This window comes from Oncorhynchus masou, chromosome 24 (assembly GCF_036934945.1).
Source record: "Oncorhynchus masou masou isolate Uvic2021 chromosome 24, UVic_Omas_1.1, whole genome shotgun sequence".
Taxonomy (NCBI): Eukaryota; Metazoa; Chordata; class Actinopteri; order Salmoniformes; family Salmonidae; genus Oncorhynchus; species Oncorhynchus masou.
In genome coordinates this window covers 71,446,955-71,467,717 of record NC_088235.1, presented here as the reverse complement: position 1 = coordinate 71,467,717, position 20,763 = coordinate 71,446,955, and the positions used below count along the sequence as shown (strand labels likewise).

General features: G+C 45.2%; 1 pseudogene; it reads left to right on the top strand.

Moving 5' to 3' along the window:
* Window positions 1-20,763, top strand: part of LOC135512561 (E3 ubiquitin-protein ligase RNF220-like) — a 46,156-nt pseudogene that overhangs the window by 5,164 nt on the left and 20,229 nt on the right.

The following is a 20,763-nucleotide window of genomic DNA, read 5'->3' as shown; positions in this document are numbered from 1 at the left end:
CCCGTCAGAGGCTTGTATAACATACCGTAAAGGACTCTTGAACACTGAACGTATCTGGTGAACCCAGCCCTGGAGTGCAACCCTCAAATGTTTGCCCACTCCCATTCTGTTAACTTCCTTGGGCCTCGCTTCCCCGTCAGTGGAGGATTTAGCAGCTCTCTATCCAGTTATTCCAGTTATCCCATAAAATAATAACCCATTCCCTCAACAGCAGATTCCACCACCCATCCTGATAAGGAAGGCTTCCCACCATATCTGTGTCGAATTCAAGAAACTGGGAGCAGGGCGCATTAATCCGAGATTCAGTCAAGCTGCTGAGTTCCCGAGTCACGGTTTGAGTTTGTGGTCGTATTGTACATCTGCTACAGTGATCTTCCCTCTCCTTGCCACACACAGCGAGGGGGGGGTCATTAAGATAAGGAAGAGAGAGAATAACCCATCCAAAAATCCCCAAATCTAAAGGTTCTAATGGTACGATCCATTTGACAGCTGTGTTACCATAGATGAAGAGAATGTCTGAGCCCGGTGTTTCACTGCTGCTCTGTGTTGACCGTGTGGGCTGATTTCAGGCACATAAGAGAATAAATATTTTAATGTAATGACGACTGTGTTTGATGTTTGAAGGTCGTGGTTGACTATGTTTGACTGTTGCCCTCCTGTTGTGGCAGTAGTTGGTTCCTCTAATGTACTCTTAAGTTGAGGAGCTTTCATCTTAGCAGGGGATGGGGACCTCTGTTATTCTATGTTTATTTACCTTCATCTTTTCTGGACAGGAGAGGCAGTTTGTGGAAGTTATCCATCCACAGCACCCACACACAGTGCATTGATACAGTGCCTTCGGAAACTACTCAGACCCTTGGACTTTTTCCAAATTTTGTTACGTTACAGCCTTATTCTAAAATGACAAAGCAAAAACAGATTTTTAGAAATGTTTGCCAATGTATTAAAAATTAAAAACATAAATACCTTATTTACATAAGTATTCAGACCCTTTGCTATGAGACTCATAATTGAGCTCAGGTGCATCCTGTCTCCACTGATCATCCTTGAGATGTTTCTACAACTTGATTGGTGTCCACCTGTGGTAAATTCAAATGAATGAACATGATTTGGAATGGCACACACCTGTCTTTATGAGGTCCCACAGTTGACAGTGCGTGTCAGAGCAAAAAAACAACCCATGAGGTTGAAGGAATTGTCCGTAGAGCTACGAGACAGGATTGTGTCGAGCCACAGATCTGGGGAAGGGTACCAAAACATGTCAGCAACATTGAAGATCCCAAAGAACACAGTGACCTCCAACATTCTTAAATGGAAGAAGTTTGGAACCACGAAGACTCTTCTTAGAGCTGGCTGCCAGCCTTCCTAGAGCTGGCCGCCAGACTGAGAAATCGGGGGAGGGGGCCTTGGTCAGGTAGGTGACCAAGAAGCCAATAGTCACTTTGACAGAGCTCTAGAGTTCCTCTGTGGAGATGGAAGAACCTTCCAGAAGGATAACCATCTCTGCAGCGCTCTACTAATCGTGCCTTTATGGTAGAGTGGCCCGACGGAAGCCACTCCTCAGTAAAAGGCACATGATAGCTTGCTTGGAGTTTGCCAAAAGGCACCTAAAGACTCTCAGACCATGAGAAACAAGATAGAATGGTCTGCTGAAACCAAGATTGAACTATTTTTCCTGAATGCCAAGCGTCACGTATGGAGGAAACCTGGCACCATCCCTACGGTGAAGCATGGTGGTGGCAGCATCATGCTGTGGGGATGTTTTTCAGCTGCAGGGACTGGGAGACTAGTCAAGATCGAGGCAAAGTACAGAGAGATCCTTGATGAAAACCTGCTCCAGAGCGCTCAGGACCTCAGACTGGGGCGAAGGTTCACCTTTCAACTGGACAACGACCCTAAGCACATAGCTGAGACCACGCAGGAGTGGCTTCGGGACAAGTCTCTGAATGTCCCAGAGCCCATACTTGAACCTGATTGAACATCTTTGGAGAGACCTGAAAACAGCTGTGCAGCAACGATCCCCTTCCAACCTGACAGAGCATGAGAGGGTCTGCAGAGAAGAATGGGAGAAACTTCCCAAATACAGGTGTGACAAGTGTCATGACGAAAAAGACTCAAGGCTGTAATCTCTGCCAAAGAGTCTGAATACTTATGTAAATGTGATATTTCCATTCTTTATTTTTTATAAATTAGCAGAAATTTGTAACAACCTGCTTTTTCTTTGTCATTTATGGGGTATTGTGTGTAAATTGATTTTAGAATAAGGTTGTAACCTAACAAAATGTGGAAAAAGTCAAGGGCCTGAATACTGTCCGAATGCACTGTATATCACAAGAGGATAAACCCCCATGCCAAACGATCCTTAAAGGGGCAGTGCAGTCAAAAAAGTTACACAGATAATGTGAACATTTTGACAATGCTCTATTGTGTTAGAGCTGTTTTTTTTTAAATACCTGGAATTTAAACCTGTTCAGGTGGGATGGAGTTTTGTGATGTCATGGCCCAGATGGCCCACGACATCACAATCTGATCTGATTATTCTGAACAATATCCTGGTTAGCCACTATTGGCTTAAAAAGCCAAAGCTAAAACAATATATGCCAATTAATTTCCAGCAATATTTCCCCTGTGTGGTGTGCGTGTTTGTCTATCACAACTTGTGTAACCAATTGGTGTGATAACCGTCTTGTGGTTGACAGAAATACTTTCCCCCAAACCTTCTCAAATAAATATTAACTGCAAAATAGCCTTACCTGACAGAATTACAGTACCAGTCAAAAGTTTGGACACACCTACTCATTCAATTGGTTTTCTTTATTTTTCCTATTTTCTACATAGTAAAATAATAGTGAAGACATCAAAACTATGAAATAAGAAATATGGAATTAACCAAAAAAGTGTTAAACAAATTCAAATTCTTCAAAGTAGCCACCCTTTGCCTTGATGACAGCTTTGCATACTCTTGGCATTCTCTCAACCAGCTTCACCTGGAATTCTTTCCCAACAGTCTTGAAGGAGTTCCCACATATGCTGAGCTCTTGTTGAGTGCTTTTCCTTCACTCTGCGCTCCAACTGATCCCAAACCATCTCAAATGGGTTGAGTTCAGGTGATTGTGGAGGCCAGGTCATATGATGCAGCACTCCATCACTCTCCTTGTTCAAATAGCCCTTACTGTCACGCCCTGACCTTAGTATTCTTTGTTTTCTTTATTATTTTGGTTAGGTCAGGGTGTAACATGGGTGATTATGTGTTTTTGGCCTGTCTAGGGCGTTTGTATGTTTATGGGGTTGTTACCAGTCTAGGGGTTTGTATGTCTATGGTTGCCTAGATTGGTTCTCAATTAGAGGCAGCTGTTTATTGTTGTCTCTGATTGGGAACCATATTTAGGCAGCCATATTCCTTGAGTATTTCATGGGTGATTATTTATGTCTATGGATGTTGCATGTTTGCCCTCTGTGTTGATAGCGGTCACGTTCGCTTTGTTATTTATTATTATTATTTTTTATTAACTCTGTTTATTAAGTTTTACACACACACACAGACAAGACAAAGCAATATAAATAATATACTCAACTAGAAAAAAATACAAATAAAAATACAAATAAAAAAAATAGCTTTAAAGATACCATACTTTAGACAAGTTAAACACACCAGGCAGAAGGCTACAGAGGTTAAAGGGCAATCTATAGTACAGGGACAGAGCAAACACCTCACCATTGTTCCTGTAAACAGTCAAGGGATATCGCTTTGTTATTTTGTTTGTTTAGTGTACTTCGTGTTATTTCGTCTTACATTAAAATAATGTATTCACATCACGCTGCGCTTTGGTCCTTCGATCCTTACTACTCCTCCTCGTCAGAGGAGGAGGAAGAAGAGCGTGACACTTACACCGCGTGACAGAATCACCCACCACCAAAGGACCAAGCAGCATGGTAACGGGCAGCAGCAGCGATCTCAGGACTCCTGGACATGGGAGGAGATTCTGGACGGCAAGGGACCATGGGCACAGGCTGGAGAATATCGCCGCCCCAAGGCAGAGCTGGAGGCAGTGAAAGCTGAGAGGCGGCGGTATGAGGAGGCAGCATGGCAGCGTGGTTGGAAGCCCGAGAGGCAGCCCCAAAGATTTCTTGGGGGGCACACGGGGAGTGTGGTAAAGTCAGGTAGGAGACCTGCGCCAACTCCCAGTGCTTACTGTGGAGAGAGAGGGACCGGGCAAGCACCGTGTTATGCCGTGAGGCGCACGGCGTCCCCGGTGCGCAGGCATAGCCTGGTGCGGTACATAGCAGCGCCTCGTATCGGCCGGGCTTGAGTGGGCATCGAGCCAGGTGCCATGAAGCCGGCTCAGCACATCTGGTCTCCAGTGCGTCTCCTCGGGCCGGGGTACATGGCACCAGCCTTACGCATGGTGTCCCCGGTTCGCCAGCACAGCCCAGTGCGGGCTATTCCACCTCGCCGCACTGGCCTGGCTAAGGGGAGCATTCAGCCAGGTAGGGTTGGGCAGGCTCGGTGCTCGAGACCTGCAGTGCGCCTCCACGGTCCCATCTATCCGGTGCCGCCTCCACGCACCAGCCCTCCGGTGGCAGCCCCCCGCACCAGACTGTCTCTCCGTCTCCTCCCTACAGGTGCCCCCGCCTGTCCAGTGCTACCAGAGTCTTCTTCATGCTCAGCGCTGCCAGAGTCTCCCGTCTGTCCGCAGCTGCCGAAGTCTCCCGTCTGTCCGGAGCTGCCGGAGTCTCCCGTCTGTCCGGAGCTGCCGGAGTCTCCCGTCTGTCCAGAGCTGCCGGAGTCTCCCGTCTGTCCGGAGCTGCCGGAGTCTCCCGTCTGTCCGGAGCTGCCGGAGTCTCCCTCCTGTCCGGATCTGCCAGTGCCGCCCGTCAGTCCAGAGGTGCCACTCATTCTAGACTCGACCATCAGTCCAGTGGCGTCCTCCAGTTCGGGGTCGGTGGTGAGTGTTCCCGCTCCAGAGACATTACGCAAGTGGGCCGAGTCAGAAGTGGAGCGGGGTCCACGTCCCTCACCAGAACCGCCACCGCGGAGATATGCCCACCCAGACCCTCCCATATAGGCTTAGGTGTGCGGCCGGGCTTTTGTATGTTTATGGGGTTGTTACCAGTCTAGGGGTTTGTATGTCTATGGTTGCCTAGATTGGTCTCAATTAGAGGCAGCTGTTTATTGTTGTCTCTGACTGGGAACCATATTTAGGCAGCCATATTCCTTGAGTATTTTGTGGGTGATTATCTATGTCTATGGATGTTGCATGTTTGCCCTCTGTGTTGATAGCGGTCACGTTCGTTTTGTTATTTTGTTTGTTTAGTGTACTTCGTGTTATTTCGTCTTACATTAAAATAATGTATTCACATCACGCTGCGCTTTGGTCCTCCGAACCTTACTACTCCTCCTCGTCAGAGAGCGTGACACTTACACAACCTGGAGGTGTGTTTTGGGTCATTGTCCTGTTGAAAAACAAGTGATAGTCTTACTAAGCACAAACAAGATGGGATGGTGTATCGCTGCAGAATGCGTTGGTGGCCATGCTGGTTAAGTGTGCCTTGAATTCTAAATAAATCACTGACAGTGTCACCAGCAAAGCACCCCCATAACATCAAATCATATCAAAGTTTATTTGTCACGTGCGCCGAATACAACAGTGAAATGCTTACTTACTAACCAATGGTGCAGAAAAAAAGGTGTGTGTGTGTTGGTAAGTAAAGAAATAAAACAACAGTAAAAATACATTTGAAAAAAGAGTAGCAAGGCTATATACAGACACCTATCAGTCAGGCTTATTGAGGTAGTATGTACATGGTGGGACACAATGCAGATAGCCCGGTTAGACAATGTGCAGGAGCACTGGTTGGTCGGGCCAATTTAGGTATTATGTACATGAATGTATAGTTAAAGTGACTATGCATATAAGATCAACAGAGAGTAGCAGCAGCATAAAATAGTGGTTGGGGGGGGGGGGGGACAATGCAAATAGCCCGGGTAACCATTTGGTTACCTGTTCAGGAGTCTTATGGCTTGGGGGTAAAAACTGTTGAGAAGCCTTTTTGTCCTAGACTTGGCACTCCGGCACCACTTGCCATGCAGTAGTAGAGAGAATTGTCTATGACTGGGGTGGCTGGGGTCTTTGATAATTTTTAGGGCCTTCCTCTGACACTGCCTGGTGTAGAGGTCCTGGATGGCAGGCAGCTTTGCACCAGTGATGTACTGGGCCGTACACACTACCCTCTGAAGTTCCTTGCGGTCGGAGGCCGAGCAATTGCCGTACCATGTTGCAGCTGTAGAACCTTCTGAGAATCTCAGGACCCGTGCCAAAACTTTTTAGTTTCCTAAGGGAGAATAGGCTTTGTCGTGCCCTCTTCACGACTGTCTTGGTGTGTTTGAACCAATCTAGTTTGTTGTTGATGTTGACACCAAGGAATTTGAAGCTCTCAACCTGCTCCACTACAGCCCCAATTGATGAGAATGGGGACGTGCTCGGTGCTCCTTTTCCTGTAGTCCACAATCATCTCCTTAGTCTTGGTTACGTTAGATGGATAGGTTGTTATTCTGGCACCACCAGGCCATGTCTCTGACCTCCTCCCTATAGGCTGTCTCGTCATTGTCGGTGATCAGGCCTACCACTGTTGTGTCGTCAGCAAACTTAATGATGGTGTTGGAGTCGTACCTGGCCATGCAGTCGTAGGTGAACAGGGAGTACAGGAGGGGACTGAACACACACCCCTGGGGAGCTCCAGTGTTGAGGATCAGCGTGGCAGATGTGTTGTTACCTACCCTCACCACCTGGGGGTGGACTGTCAGGAAGTCCAGGATCCAGTTGCAGAGGGAGGTGTTTAGTCCCAGGATCCCTTGCTTGGTGATGAGCTTTCATGGTGTTGAACGCTGAGCTGCAGTCAATGAACAGCATCACACCTCCTCCTCCATGCTTCACGGTGGCAACCACACTTGCGGAGATCATTCGTTCACCTACTCTGTGTCTCATAAAGACACAGCGGTTGGAACAAAAAAATCTCAAATTTGGACTCATCAGACCAAAGGCCAGATTTCCACCGGTATAATGTCCATTGCTCTTGTTTCTTGGCCCAAGCGAGTCTCTTCTTCTTATTGGTGTCCTTTAGTAGTGGCGTCTTTGCAGCAATTTGACCATGAAGGCCTGATTCACGCAGTCTCCTCTGAACAGTTGATGTTGAGATGTGTCTGGTTACTTGAACTCTTTGACGCATTTATTTGGGCTGCAATCTGAGATGCAGTTAACTCTAATGAACTTATCCTCTGCAGCAGAGGTAACTCTGGGTCTTCCTTTCCTGTGGCGGTCCTCATGAGAGCCAGTTTCATCATAGCACTTGATGGTTTTTGCAACTGCACTTGAAGTAACTTTCAAAGTAATTTATATTTTCCGGATTTTCAGAAATTACTGACCTTCATGTCTTAAAGTGATGATGGACTGTCATTTCTCTTTGCTTATTTGAGCTGTTCTTGTCATTATATGGACTTGGTACTTTACCAAATAGGGCTTTCTTCTGTGTAGGGCCTTGTCACAACACAACTGATTGGCTCAACCTCATTAAGAAGGTTGGTTACTATGTGATTCCATATGTGTTATTTCATCGTTTTGATGTCTTCACTTATTATTCTACAATGTAGAACATAGTAAAAAATAAAGTAAAACTCTTGAATGAGCAGGTTTGTCCAAACTTTTGACTGGTACAGTATTTCACGAGTAAGCATATCATTTGTATCTATCATTTGCAAACTTTGCCATGAAATGAACAGCAGCAGTACAGAGCCATTGCTAGACTGGCACATTAGATGGCACATTCCTCACTCGCTAGATGTGAAATTAAAGGGCCAGACGTGCAATTAATTGGGAATTACACTCAAAAATAAAACTGTTAGTTTTCTTCCAGACCTAGATAAAAATGGTTGTGTGATGTGATTTAAGCATTAAAATGGACTCAGAACATTGTTTTTCTACGGAAAATTGTAACTTTGAGTGAAAAACCCCAAAAATCTAAAACCAGGAATAATTTAACTGAGAACATAATTTTGGAAAATAGAAAGGGGGGGGGGGTCTTAGAGTTGTTTATTAAACATTATTTTACCAGTTATATTGGCAGAACATAGTGCCCTACTTTCTCTTGCACACTAACATTAAGGAACTTGGAAAGAGTTGTGGGGAAGAGTTTCATGGGAGAAGAGAAGAATGGGCCGATTTAATGTCTAGAAAAACTTTTGTAGCTCTCGACATTTCATTTTTTAAATAAAATATCTCTCATGCTAGAAAAGGTTGGAGACCCCTGCTCTAGAGTCTTTACCAGATCCTATCCGCCAATCAAGGCTGTGTTGGTAAATATCTTTACATTTGTATTAACACACCCACATGATCAGACTTTCTATATCAATGGGAAAAGGAGGCTCAGGGAAATAAATGATACAAAATATATATTTGGAGTTATTTCTATGAAATGAACACACACAGTGATTTATTAGACATATAGTGATGATATAGACTTATTCCAACCCAATGTATGCCCTAAACTGCCTCATAGTCCTAGACACCCACTCCAGTCCAACCAATCTCTATAGTCCCAGTCCCCTTCACTGTACTGTCATCTATACTGAGTGTACAAAACATTAGGAACACCTTCCTAATGTTAAGTTGCACCCTTTTGCCATCAGAACAGACTCAATTCATCGGGACATGGACTCGTTCCACAGGGATGCTGGCCTTTTTTTCTTTTGACTCCGATGCTTCCCACAATTGTGTCAAGTTGGCTGAATGTCCTTTGGGTGATGTGCCATTCTTGATCCACATGGAAACTGTTGAGCGTGAAAAGCAGATCGGTGCGCCTGGCACCTACTACCATACCCCGTTCAAAGGCACTTAAAGCTTTTGTCTTGCCCATTCACCCTCTGAATGGGACACATACACAATCCATGTCTCCATTGTCTCAAGGCTTAAAACTCCTTCTTTATCCTGTCTTCTCCCCTTCATCTTACACTGATTGAAGTGGATTTAACAGGTGACATCAATAAGGGACCAAAGCTTTCCGTTGGATTCACCTGGTCAGTCGATGTAATCGAAAGAGCAAGTGTTCTTAATGTTTTGTACATTCAGTGTATAGTGCACTTATTTTCATCCACTCACCATACACACCCGTTGGTGAGTGTATAGCGACAAGGGGGGTTGTCTGCCAGTGACATGGAATCCATATGTTACAATGTGTCAGTTAGCCCAGCGCCCCCACAGCCCCATGGCATGGGGCAAGACTGGAGTTATAGGCCTGGCAGTGGATTTCTACAGTAGCAATGGGGAGAGAGAGAGGGTAAATCTGTATCCCAAATGGCACCATATTCCCAATATAGTGCACTATGTAGGGAAGAGGGCGCCTTTTGGGACTCGTCCAGGGTAACACTGTATGATGCTGGAGGGCGTCCCTATCACAGTGGTCATTGGTGATGGCTGGCGACACCTGTTTGGCTGCTCAGTGAACCATCTTTTTTACAGCTGTGTTAACTACCATTTGTCTGGAAACGTTTGTCTTCCTTTATCTTTCTGCATTCCCCTCACATTGTCACAAACAGTAATTCGGCAGTTGAACAGGATGTGGGAGGAGAGCGAGCGAGAGAGAGCGAAAGAGAGACAGAGCTAAATAAATAAATAAAAGCGAGCTAGAATGAGAGAGAGCGAAAGTGGGAATGATAACAAGAACGATAGAGAGAGAGAGAGAGAGAGAGAGAGAGAGAGAGAGAGAGAGAGAGAGAGAGAGAGAGAGAGAGAGAGAGAGAGGAGAAAGCGGGTCTCATTATGAGAGCGGACCAGGGGTCGTTAAATCAACAGTCTGCTTTAACAGAGCTTCCGTCTCCATGCACCTGATCGACTTGCTGCATCATGTGATTCCGAACGCTTCTCTCTCTGATCTCACTTCAAAGCCCCTTGGAGGAAGAGGTAGTGGGAGAGGGGGAAACCCAGTGGGGGGGAGGAGATGAAGGGTGGAGGGGGCTTTGGGTGGGTGGCTATAGAGAAGGCTACACTCTTAGAAAAAAAAGGTGCTAAGTAGAACCATATAGGGTTCTTCGGTTGGTCCCCACAGGGGAAACCGTTTTTGGGGCTAGGTAGTAACCTTTGCAGATGGTTCTTTCATAGAACCCTCTGTTAATGGTTCTACCTAGAAACTCTCTATGAACGGTTACACTAGCCTTATTAGCCTTTAAAATGCAACTATTGTTAACAATACGTGTATTCACAAGGCCTTTCTTTGAGGGCTTTCAAAGTGATGTGTAATTCCTATTGGAATCCAGCCAGAGTGAGGATATCCTTCAATTGTAACTTTTAATCACATACATCGTCTAAACTGGAACTACCATCTCAGTAACCGGTACAATAAGTATGACTACTATATACTATGTGCTATGTACAACTGTAATAACTACTGACAGATTGGATTAGTTTTGAAAAATGTATGTTATTTATCTTGTGTATAAGCATAAGGTCGATCAACCAATCAATGCACATGCAAAGAATACAGATATATGGTTAACACCAAAACTGGATTTTTTTTTACACCACTGAGTGTTGAGTTAATTTAACTTCTGAATCAACAGTAGGTCAAATTGGCCAATTTGCTGTATAGCATACAATACACTTTACTTTTTATTTATCTATTATTTTACCAGGTAAGTTGACTGAGAACATGTTCTCATTTGCAGCAACGACCTGGGGAATAGTTACAGGGGAGAGGAGGGGGACGAATGAGCCAATTGTAAACTGGGGATTATTAGGTGACCATGATGGTCCGAGGGCCAGATTGGGAATTTAGCCAGGACACTGGGGTTAACACCCCTACTCTTACGATAAGTGCCTTGGGATCTTTAATGACCTCAGAGAGTCAGGACACCCGTTTAACGTCCCATTCGAAAGACAGCACCCTACACAGGGCAGTGTCCCCAATCACTGCCATGCGGCATTGGGACATTTTATTTTTTAGATCAGAGGAAAGAGTGCCTCCTACTGGCCCTCCAACACCACTTCCAGCAGCATCTGGTCCCCAATCCACGAACTGACCAGGACCAACCCTGTTTACCTTCAGAAGCAAGCCAGCAGTGGTATGCAGGGTGGGATGCTGCTGGCGAATAAACTGCTGGTTCACTCATGTTCCCTTCTTTTTCTCCTACTCTCTGCTCAATAAAATCACAGAAAATACTCATTTGAAAGACAGAAATCTTAGCAAAGATATCAACTCAGTCAGCAAAGAATAATTTGAGATATTATGTAAAATGATTAAGGGAATAGCAGATACATGCACACATATTCCCATACAGGTACAGTTTGAAACATTCTCACGTTCTCTTTTTACATTTAGCAGTATCAGATTACTCAAACTCCTGATGTTAAAGGGTAAACACTGAGGTAAACATTAATGCTCAGGCACTATTTCAAATAAGAAAACAAAACTCACGCTAAAAAAAGTGTATTCAGATCCAGAAGGATTATACTCTATGTCCAATCCCTTTTGTCTTCCAAGGAATCCGTCTTGCCTCTCAAAGAAAAAACGTTCTTAGGATGTTAAAGGTTCTAGGTAGAACCCTTTGCCTTACAAAGAACCCTCCTCTTCCAAAAAGGGATTTTTGAACTCTTGTTTTCCAAAATGGTTTCTTCAGATGAAAAGGGTTCTTGGTAAAATATTATCTCTTGGCAAAGAACCCTTTTTTTCCTAAGCGTGTATGGTCGCGTCCCAAATGAAATGGTGTGTGATGTGGGGGTAAGCAACTTTCCGATTTCTTTCCGAGCGGATGGTCGGGTGACTGAAACATAATTATAGTTGTACACTACAAATTGACCTCAACTAAGCCCAAAGAGAGTTCATTTCATACCTTGATTACATTGAGACACAATCACGGCTTAATATATAATTAATATATATATATAATATATATTTTTTTTTACTTTGAGGGGCCCCAAAAAAATCCTGGCTGTTGCCAACCTCTGCCCTGTGGGCTCTGGTCAAAAGTAGTGCACTGTATAGGGAATAGGTTGCCATTTTGGACGGAGCCTAGGGCGAAGGGGAATGGGGCCGGGGTTGTCGATCACTGGCTCGGTCAGAAAAGACCACATCCCCTGTTCTGTCCCTGGAGTCTAACAAATCACTCAGGCAGATAGAAAGGGCAGGAAGGGCAAACACACAGGTTAAACAGGCACTTACTGAAGATCAGCACACACAAGATGACAGTCTAACTGTGTGTGTGTGTGTGTGTGTGTGTGTGTGTGTGTGTGTGTGTGTGTGTGTGTGTGTGTGTGTGTGTGTGTGTGTGTGTGTGTGTGTGTGTGTGTGTGTGTGTGTGTGTGTGTGTGTGTGTGTGTGTGTGTGTGTTTGCTTGCGTGTGTGTGGGCAGGTGGAAGCGAGGGAGGGAGGGTGTGCGTGTGTGTGTGTGTTTGCGTACCTACCTGCGTGCTTGTGTGCGTGCCAGCTTGCGTGTGTGTGTACTCTGTGCGATTGTGTTTGTGTGTGTGCGCGTGCATGCGTAGATCCATGCATGTGTGTGTTGCCACAGACCTCATTATTAAGCATTAGACTCAGACCTCCTGCTGCGTACCTCTCGCACAGCTGTGAAGCAGATCTATGAAAGCAGAGGGACCCACAGACCTAGAAAGTGGTCACTCATATGACCTGTGACCTCTGAACCACAGCAACAACACCCATGTTTTCTCACAAAACTCTATGCATCCCAAATAATACCCTATTCCCTATACAGGTGTGCTATCTTAATTTGACCAGATCTTTCGCAGCAATAAAATAATTCTGCACCGACAGGAAATGTTAATTATTATCCTGATCATTTTTTAGGGGTGGATACGTTTTTCATTAGGGCAAATAAAATCTTACATTTTTAAAGTGTAAATTATAAACTTTAGTAGCCTTTTTTTAACCCTTGAATACCGGGGTCTGGTCAAAAGTAGAACACTATATGGAGAATAGAGTACAATTTGGGACGGGGTTCTGTTCCCTGAATACAGTTGAAGTAACCATGAACGTCCAGGTAAAAGTGTACAGAGAGTGACCCCTCACCCCCTCCTTACATCCCTAGCTCTGTATGAGGGGTGTAAACTAAACACCTCTCTGGGCACCACTGAGAATACCAGTCCCCTGTGACCTTAAATCACTGATCTGGTAATTGGTAGGAAAACAGTATATAACCTTTTATGTGTTGTCTCAGCTATTTATTATGGTGGTAAAGAGTCTGTGTGTGTGTGTCTGTGTGTGTCTGTGTCAGGGGTGATTTGGCAGAGTGCTTGAGGAGGGTTGATGGTGGATGATGCTAATTGTCCTCGTAGACCACACAAGCAGTGCTGGACAGTATAAACCTGGTTGAAGGCAGGCAAATGAAGAGGTCAGTCCATAATTGAATGCGTACCCAATTTCATCAAATAATCCAAATAATTGTAGGAATTTGCGACGGTGTGAAATGTTCCATATCCCGCTTGCCGTAGTGTGAGCTTACTCCTCCGTTAAGCTGTGGGTCTATCTCTCTAAGAAAACATTTCTAAAACTCTCAAATAGGGGGGGTCCCGGATCTGATTAATTATATTCTGTGCCAACCACGCACATTGTAATGCAGAGAATGTTATACAGAATTATACAGTATTGAGTATACAAAATCCCAGGACAGTCAGTGTTATAGCAGTATCATACCACTGGGTCTGGGTGGGCTAAACCGAGGCCAGATTCTAACTGGCGAATGTCCAGGCTCATTAGCTCAAGCCACTCTTTTGAAGCTCTGTTCAGTGGAGGAGAGAGGAGATTGAACTTTCAGCGGAGAGTGGCCTGGCTACAGCACCGCGGCATGACTTGGATTGAACAAGAACAGAGAAGCGAGGATCTATAACTGGGCCGGCGTTGCCAATGGTCTTTGTTCTTCTGTGTTAGCAGACGGGGAGGGAGTATCGCTGGGGGCGTATTGATGAGCGAGGAGCGAGCTCACCAGGGCTACAGACACGTATACGGTGAAACGCGTGCATTTGCGTGAATGCACGCGCGTGCGCGCACATGTACGCAGGCCCACACACGCACACATGTACAGTGCCAGTCTACATTTTGGACACACTTACTCATTCAATGGTTTTTCTTTATTTTTGACTTTTTTCTACATTGGAATCATGTAGTAACCAACCTTCTTAATGTGTTTGAGCCAATCAGTTGTGTCGTGACAAGGTAGGGGTGGTACAGAGAAGATAACCCTATTTGGTAAAATACCAAGTCCATATAATGGTAAGAACAGTTCAAGTAAGCAAAGAGAAATGACAGTCCATCATTATGCTTTTTTGATTATGACTTTTTGTTGTCTTTGTGAGACGCAGAATAGGTGAACGGATGATCTCCGCATGTGTGGTTCCCACTGTGCAGCATGGAGGAGGAGGAGTGATGGTGTGTGGGTGCTTTGCTGGTTACATAGTTTGTCAACAAGAAAATCACCCAAAACACACCTCCAGGCTGTATAAGGGGCTATTTGACCAAGAAGGAGAGTGATGGAGTGCTACATTAGATGACCTGGCCTCCACAATCACCTGACCTCAACCCAATTGAGATGGTTTGGGATGAGTTGGACCATAGAGTGAAGGAAAAGCACTCAACAAGTGCTCAGCATACGTATGTGGGAACTCCTTCAAGGCTGTTGGAAAAGCATTCCAGGTGAAGCAGGATGAGAAAATGCCAAGAGTGTGCAAAGCTGCCATCAAGGCAAAGGGTGGCTACTTTGAAGAACATCAAATATCAAATATATTTAGATTTATATAACACTTTTTTTGGTTGCAACATGATTCCATATGTGTTATTTCACAGTGTTTATGTCTTCACTCTTATTCTACAATGTAGAAAATATTAAAAAATAAAGAAAAACCCTTGAATGAGTAGGTGTGTCCAAACCTTTTGACTGGAACTGTACGTGCACACAAACACATAGGCAAATGCACATTCACACACACACACACACACACACACACACACACGCTGGCACAAAACATCGGCCACTGTGTTTCTCCACTGTGGTGTGAAGGCTCCCTTTATTTGGCTGCCCTTATCCCAGTGATAGTGCTGGGTCGGTGTCTGTGTGTCTTGTCTGACTGACTGTCTTTCCCTGAATAAGTCAACCGCTGCCCTGTTCAACCACACTGGCACACTAAATGAGAACCAGCTACTCTGGGGGGGGGGGGGGGGGGTCAGACGTCCAGACCTACCAGCGATTTTTGCATGACTCTGTGTGTGTTTAGGCATGTGTCTTCCCACTGGGCACACACACTGGTTAAATCAACGTTGAAACATTGATTTGACGTTTGTGCCCAGTGGGTTGTATGTATTCCGTAATGAAAGGATCCGTCTCTCAGATACAGAAGCTGACTTTTAGTCGGACAGACAGACAGACAGACAGACAGACAGGCAGGCAGGCAGGCAGGCAGGCAGGCAGACAGACAGACAGACAGACAGACAGACAGACAGACAGACAGACAGACAGACAGACAGACAGACAGACAGACACACAGACACACAGACACACAGACAGACAGACACACACACAGACACACAGACACACAGACACACAGACAGACAGTTGATGTGCCAGGCTGTCTGGGGAAACACAAACACTGGTTGATCAGTGCACCAGGGCCCGTATTCACAAAGCATTTCAGAGTAAGAGTGCTGATCTAGGACCTGTCCATGTGATCCTGGTCATTATGATCCAACAGTTCAAGCTGATCCTAGATCGGCACTTTAGGAATGCTAGCTTTCTCTGGTATGTCTCTCATCCCAGCAGCAGTGGTATGTGACTGTGAGACAGCATCTGATATTATCTGTATGTGGAGAGACCACTTTGAGGGCTATGTGTGATGTGGTGCTGGTCGCTATTAGTACTGTTTTCCTGTTTCCAACCTCTCACACCTTTGCTGTATGGGGGACAGGTGTGAGTGTGTATGTGTGTGTGTCTCTGTGTCTGGGTGTGCGTGGGTGCAAACATACAGTATGTGTGCGTGCTTGCGTGTGTTTGTGTGTCTGTGTGCGTTCATGCATTCGTGCATCCGTGACTCGAGGTCCCCTGCTATCTAGAAGTCCCATTGACTGTGAGTGTTCAGGGTCAAAGTGCTTGATGCAATCAGCTTCGGAGAATGAGCCTTTCATTTTCCCGCATTAAGCACTAATTGACAGGCTGTTGACAGAGGGAGAGAGGGAGAACGAAAAAGAGAGCGAGATGGGGGAGAGGGAGAACAAAAAGAAAGAGAGCAAGAGGGGGAACGGGAGAGAAGGGAACGGGAGAGAAGGAAAGGGAGAGTGGGAGTGGGAGAGAGGGAGCGAAAACGAAAAAGAGAGTGAAAGACAGGGAAAGGGAGAGAGGGAGCGAGCACGAAATAAAGAGAGTGAGAGACAGAGGATAAAGGGAGAGAGGGAGAGAGGGAGCGAGCATGAAAAAAAGAGAGCGCGAGACAGAGAGAGGGAGAAAGAGGGTTGGACAGAGAGGGAGAGAGAGCATGATAAAAAGAGAGCGAGAGACAGAGAGAGGGAGAGAGAGAGAAAGAAAAGCCAAGGCCAGCAGTGTGTGTTAATCAGTGGGTCGACTAATAGCAATCTGTATTTTAAGGGCCAATCTAATTAGACCTTTAACGAGGGGCTATGATTACTCTATTAGCCCCTTAATGCCTCATTCAGACCCACTCAGGCCACACACACACACACACACACACACACACACACACACACACACACACACACACACACACACACACACACACACACACACACACACACACACACACACACACACACACACACACACACACACGCTTTATTGACAAGAGAGAACTGTCTCTCTTTCAGGTGGATTGACTGGCGTACTCAGAGTCCAGACAATTCAGATAAGAAAACTAGAGCAGTCCACCAAGATGTATAGCCGGATGATAGTGTCATCATGACAGCGGGATCACACTGTCACTGTAGGGCCCATGCTCAGCCGCTAAAAGTAAATGTTATCTCCCACTTGATTGCCAGTGTTCAGCTGATGTCACCTAACCATCACTTAGCCTGTGACAGCTGTGACCTCTCAGACGAATAAACTTTGACTAGATTTGATTTTGATTTGTGAACCGGCTTATATCATCCCGTCACTAACGCTCCACTTAAAACCTGCAGGCATAAAGCTTTGTAATGCAGGTATAACGCTTGTTATAAGTATGTGTGAGCCTTCATAATGTGTTATAGTAACGTCAAAGCCAGAGGCATCCATATGACACAATAGGAAACTGAAGCGGAGGGGCACTGTTCCTCTACAGGTGTTGGACAGAGAAATCTTACCCCATAAATATTGTGTTTGTAGTTCTGAGGTTTAGATATAGTCCTATCTATATAATGACCAGCCCTAAGGGCAACCTTAACTTCACCGCAACTCACACTCTCTCCTTTCCCTTTTTTTTCCTTCTTCCAGACCTGTAGATCAGTATCAAAGATCATTGAGCCATGCATTTCAAAGAGGCGGGATTGATTACAGTCTGAAAAGACTAGAGGCAGAGTTTGCCTTCGGGGTGAACATGGTCTAAGAGGAGAACCTGGTAGTTGAGACATGGCTGTCGAGTCCACTCTCTTTCTTATTTGCGGATAGAAAGAGATGATTGGCCGAGGACATGCACGGCCATGGCCACAGCTGTCGGAACTATAGTGACCTGTAATGGAGAAGAGAGAGGAGAAGAGAGGAGAGGAGAGAGGAGAGGAGAGGAGAGGAGAGGAGAGGAGAGAGAGGGAGAGAGAGAGGAGATAGAGGGAGAGACAGAAAGAGACAGAGAGAAAAAGAGAGACAGAGAGAAAAAAAGGTATGTTTCCAATATTGGTTGGAGGTCTTTGTTCTGATTGACCTGTGGTCAAAGGGCCTTGTCATTGATTGGTGGGTCATCAGAGAAGGGCTGTGGGGCTGAGGTGGTTCACAATGAGTCAATTTGAGGTTGAATTCCACTAGGAGTAGAAAGATGGAGCACAGCTGCTCAACTCAATATTGGCCTCCTTTTCTGCGTCAATTGGGAGATTTACTCTGATATACTGTTTAAAAAAAACAATTCATAAATATTTTCCTAAGCCTAGAAAAATATACAAGATCAGAGTGAATCTCCCAATAGGTGTTGAAAAGGAGACGAATATACCTATGAGTGTGTTTACATCGCTTTCTTTCATCAATCCATAATATTCTGAACTGTTCTCTCCATATATTCTACTGAGTCTGCCGAGAAAATTATAATTAAAGGTACACCAATTATATAGGGTTGGCTTTAGATAAATGTAGAGAAAACCCTGTTGACAAAGGGAGCTGATCGTGGACTACAGGAAACGGAAGGCTGTGCACACCCCCATTCACATCAACGTGGCTGTAGTGGAGAGGGTCTGCAGCTTCAAGTTTTTTTTTCGGTGGCTCGACAACGCCTCTTCCTCCTCAGGAGGCTGAAAAGAGTTAGCAGGGGCCCTCAGATCCTCAAAAAGGTTCTACAGCTGCACTGTTGATAGTTCTTGACTGGCTGCATCACCGTTTGTAATGGCAACAGCCTGGCATCCGACCATAAGGCGCTACAGAGGGTAGTGCGTACGGCTCAGTACATCACTGGGGCTGAGCTCCCGCGCATAAAGAATCTCTATACCAGGCGATGTCAGAGGGAGGCCCTAAAAATGGTCAAATACTCCAGCCAAACAAGTCATAGACTGTTCTCTCTGCTACCGCACAGCAAGCAGTACCGGAGCGCCAAGTCTTTTTTTGCACTGACTCTATCTCACAAATACTACACTGGCACTCCAACACACACACACACACACGCACACACGCACACACGCACACACGCACACACACACACACACACACACACACACACACACACACACACACACACACACACACCTTTCTTTGACTCTGTCCCTGTCCTTTGTGCTTTGTCCACAGTCCCTATCACTATCTCTGCACATGACTTACACACACTTTCACACTCTTCACACGAGCTGCTGCTACTCTATTTATTATCCATCCTGATTGCCTCGTCACTTTAACCCCTACCTACATGTGCATATTACCTCAACTACCTCAACTACCTCGCGCCCCTGCACATTGACTCGGTTCCGGTGCTTGTTATTGTTGTTTTGTTGTGTTACCATTTTTTTTCGTACTTTTTAACTCTGTGCTGTTGATTTAGGGCTCGTAAGCGTTTCACAGTAAAGCCCACAACTGTTGTATTCGGCGCATGTGACAAATAAAACTTGATTTGATTTGAATAAAAACGCCACGAGAGCATCTGTTGGCCAGCAGGTGGGAGGGTTCTCAGCAATTGAATTAAATGTATTCAGTGCGTGCGTGGGAACCAAGCTTGCAAAGCCCGCTACGCACCTGCATAAGGCAGTGGCGTGTATTCATGGATGCCAAGAGAAGCCAGGCTTCCCTCAAAAAAGGACCAAGAAAGAAACATAAAATACTGTATCGTTCACCTTTGTTTTCATAATTTCCTTCCATTCACAAATTGTATCTCACCGTAGAAAGCATCCGAGCGAGCAAAATGGGATCGCATATCACTACAGAATGCTGTGGTTGCCATGCTGGTTAAGTGTGCCTTGGATTTAAAGTCCAAGTATATGTCTCCTTCACGATTTGCCCAAATGTACCCGGGGATTTCACACTAAAAGGTTCACTTATACTTCAAGTTATCCATCTGAAACTTTGCATATACACTGCTGCCATCTTCTGGACACTATCGGAATTACAACCAGAGTGATAGCTATTACAGTGACCTATCTCCTGCATTTCTAAGATGCTGGTAAAAAAACATTGGTTGTTTTTATTCTTTCTATTTTCTTCTACCAGATCCAGTGTGTTATATTCTCCGACATTCAATTCATATTTCCACAAACTTCAAAGTGTTTCCTTTCAAATGGTACCAAGAGTATTGGAAAGATTGGAAGATTAGAACGCTGTCGCGGTCATCCCCCTCTTCAAATGGGGTGACACTCTAGACCCAAACTGTTACAGACCTATATCCATCCTGCCTGCCTTTCTAAAGTCTTCAAAAGCCAAGTTAACAAACAGATCACTGACCATTTCGAATCCCACCGTACCTTCTCCGCTGTGCAATCTGGTTTCCGAGCTGGTCACTGGTGCACCTCAGCCACGCTCAAGGTACTAAACGATATCATAACTGCCATTGATAAAAGACAGTACTGTGCAGCCGTCTTCTTCGACCTGGCCAAGGCTTCAGTGTCAGTTCAGTGTGTCAAATCGGAGGGCTTGTTGTCTGGAACTCTGGCAGTCTCTATGGGGGTACCACAGGGTTTAATTCTTGGACCGACTCTTTTCTATGTATATATCAATGATGTCGCTCTTGCTGCGGGCGAATCCTTGATCTACTTCTACGCAGATGACACCATTCTTTATACATCTGGCCCTTCTTTGGACACTGTGTTAACAAACCTCCAAACGAGCTTCAATGCCATACAACACTCCTTCCGTGGGGTCTCCAACTGCTCTTAAATGCTAGTAAAACTAAATGCATGCTCTTCAACAAATCGCTCCCCGCCCCCACCCGCCCGCCCAACCATCATCACTACTGTGGACGGTTCTGACTTAGAATATGTGGACAACTACAAATCCCTAGGTGTCTGGCTAGACTATAAACTCTCCTTCCAGACTCATATTATGCATCTCCAATCCAAAATTAAATCTAGAATTGGCTTCCTATTTCGTAACAAAGCCTCCTTCAC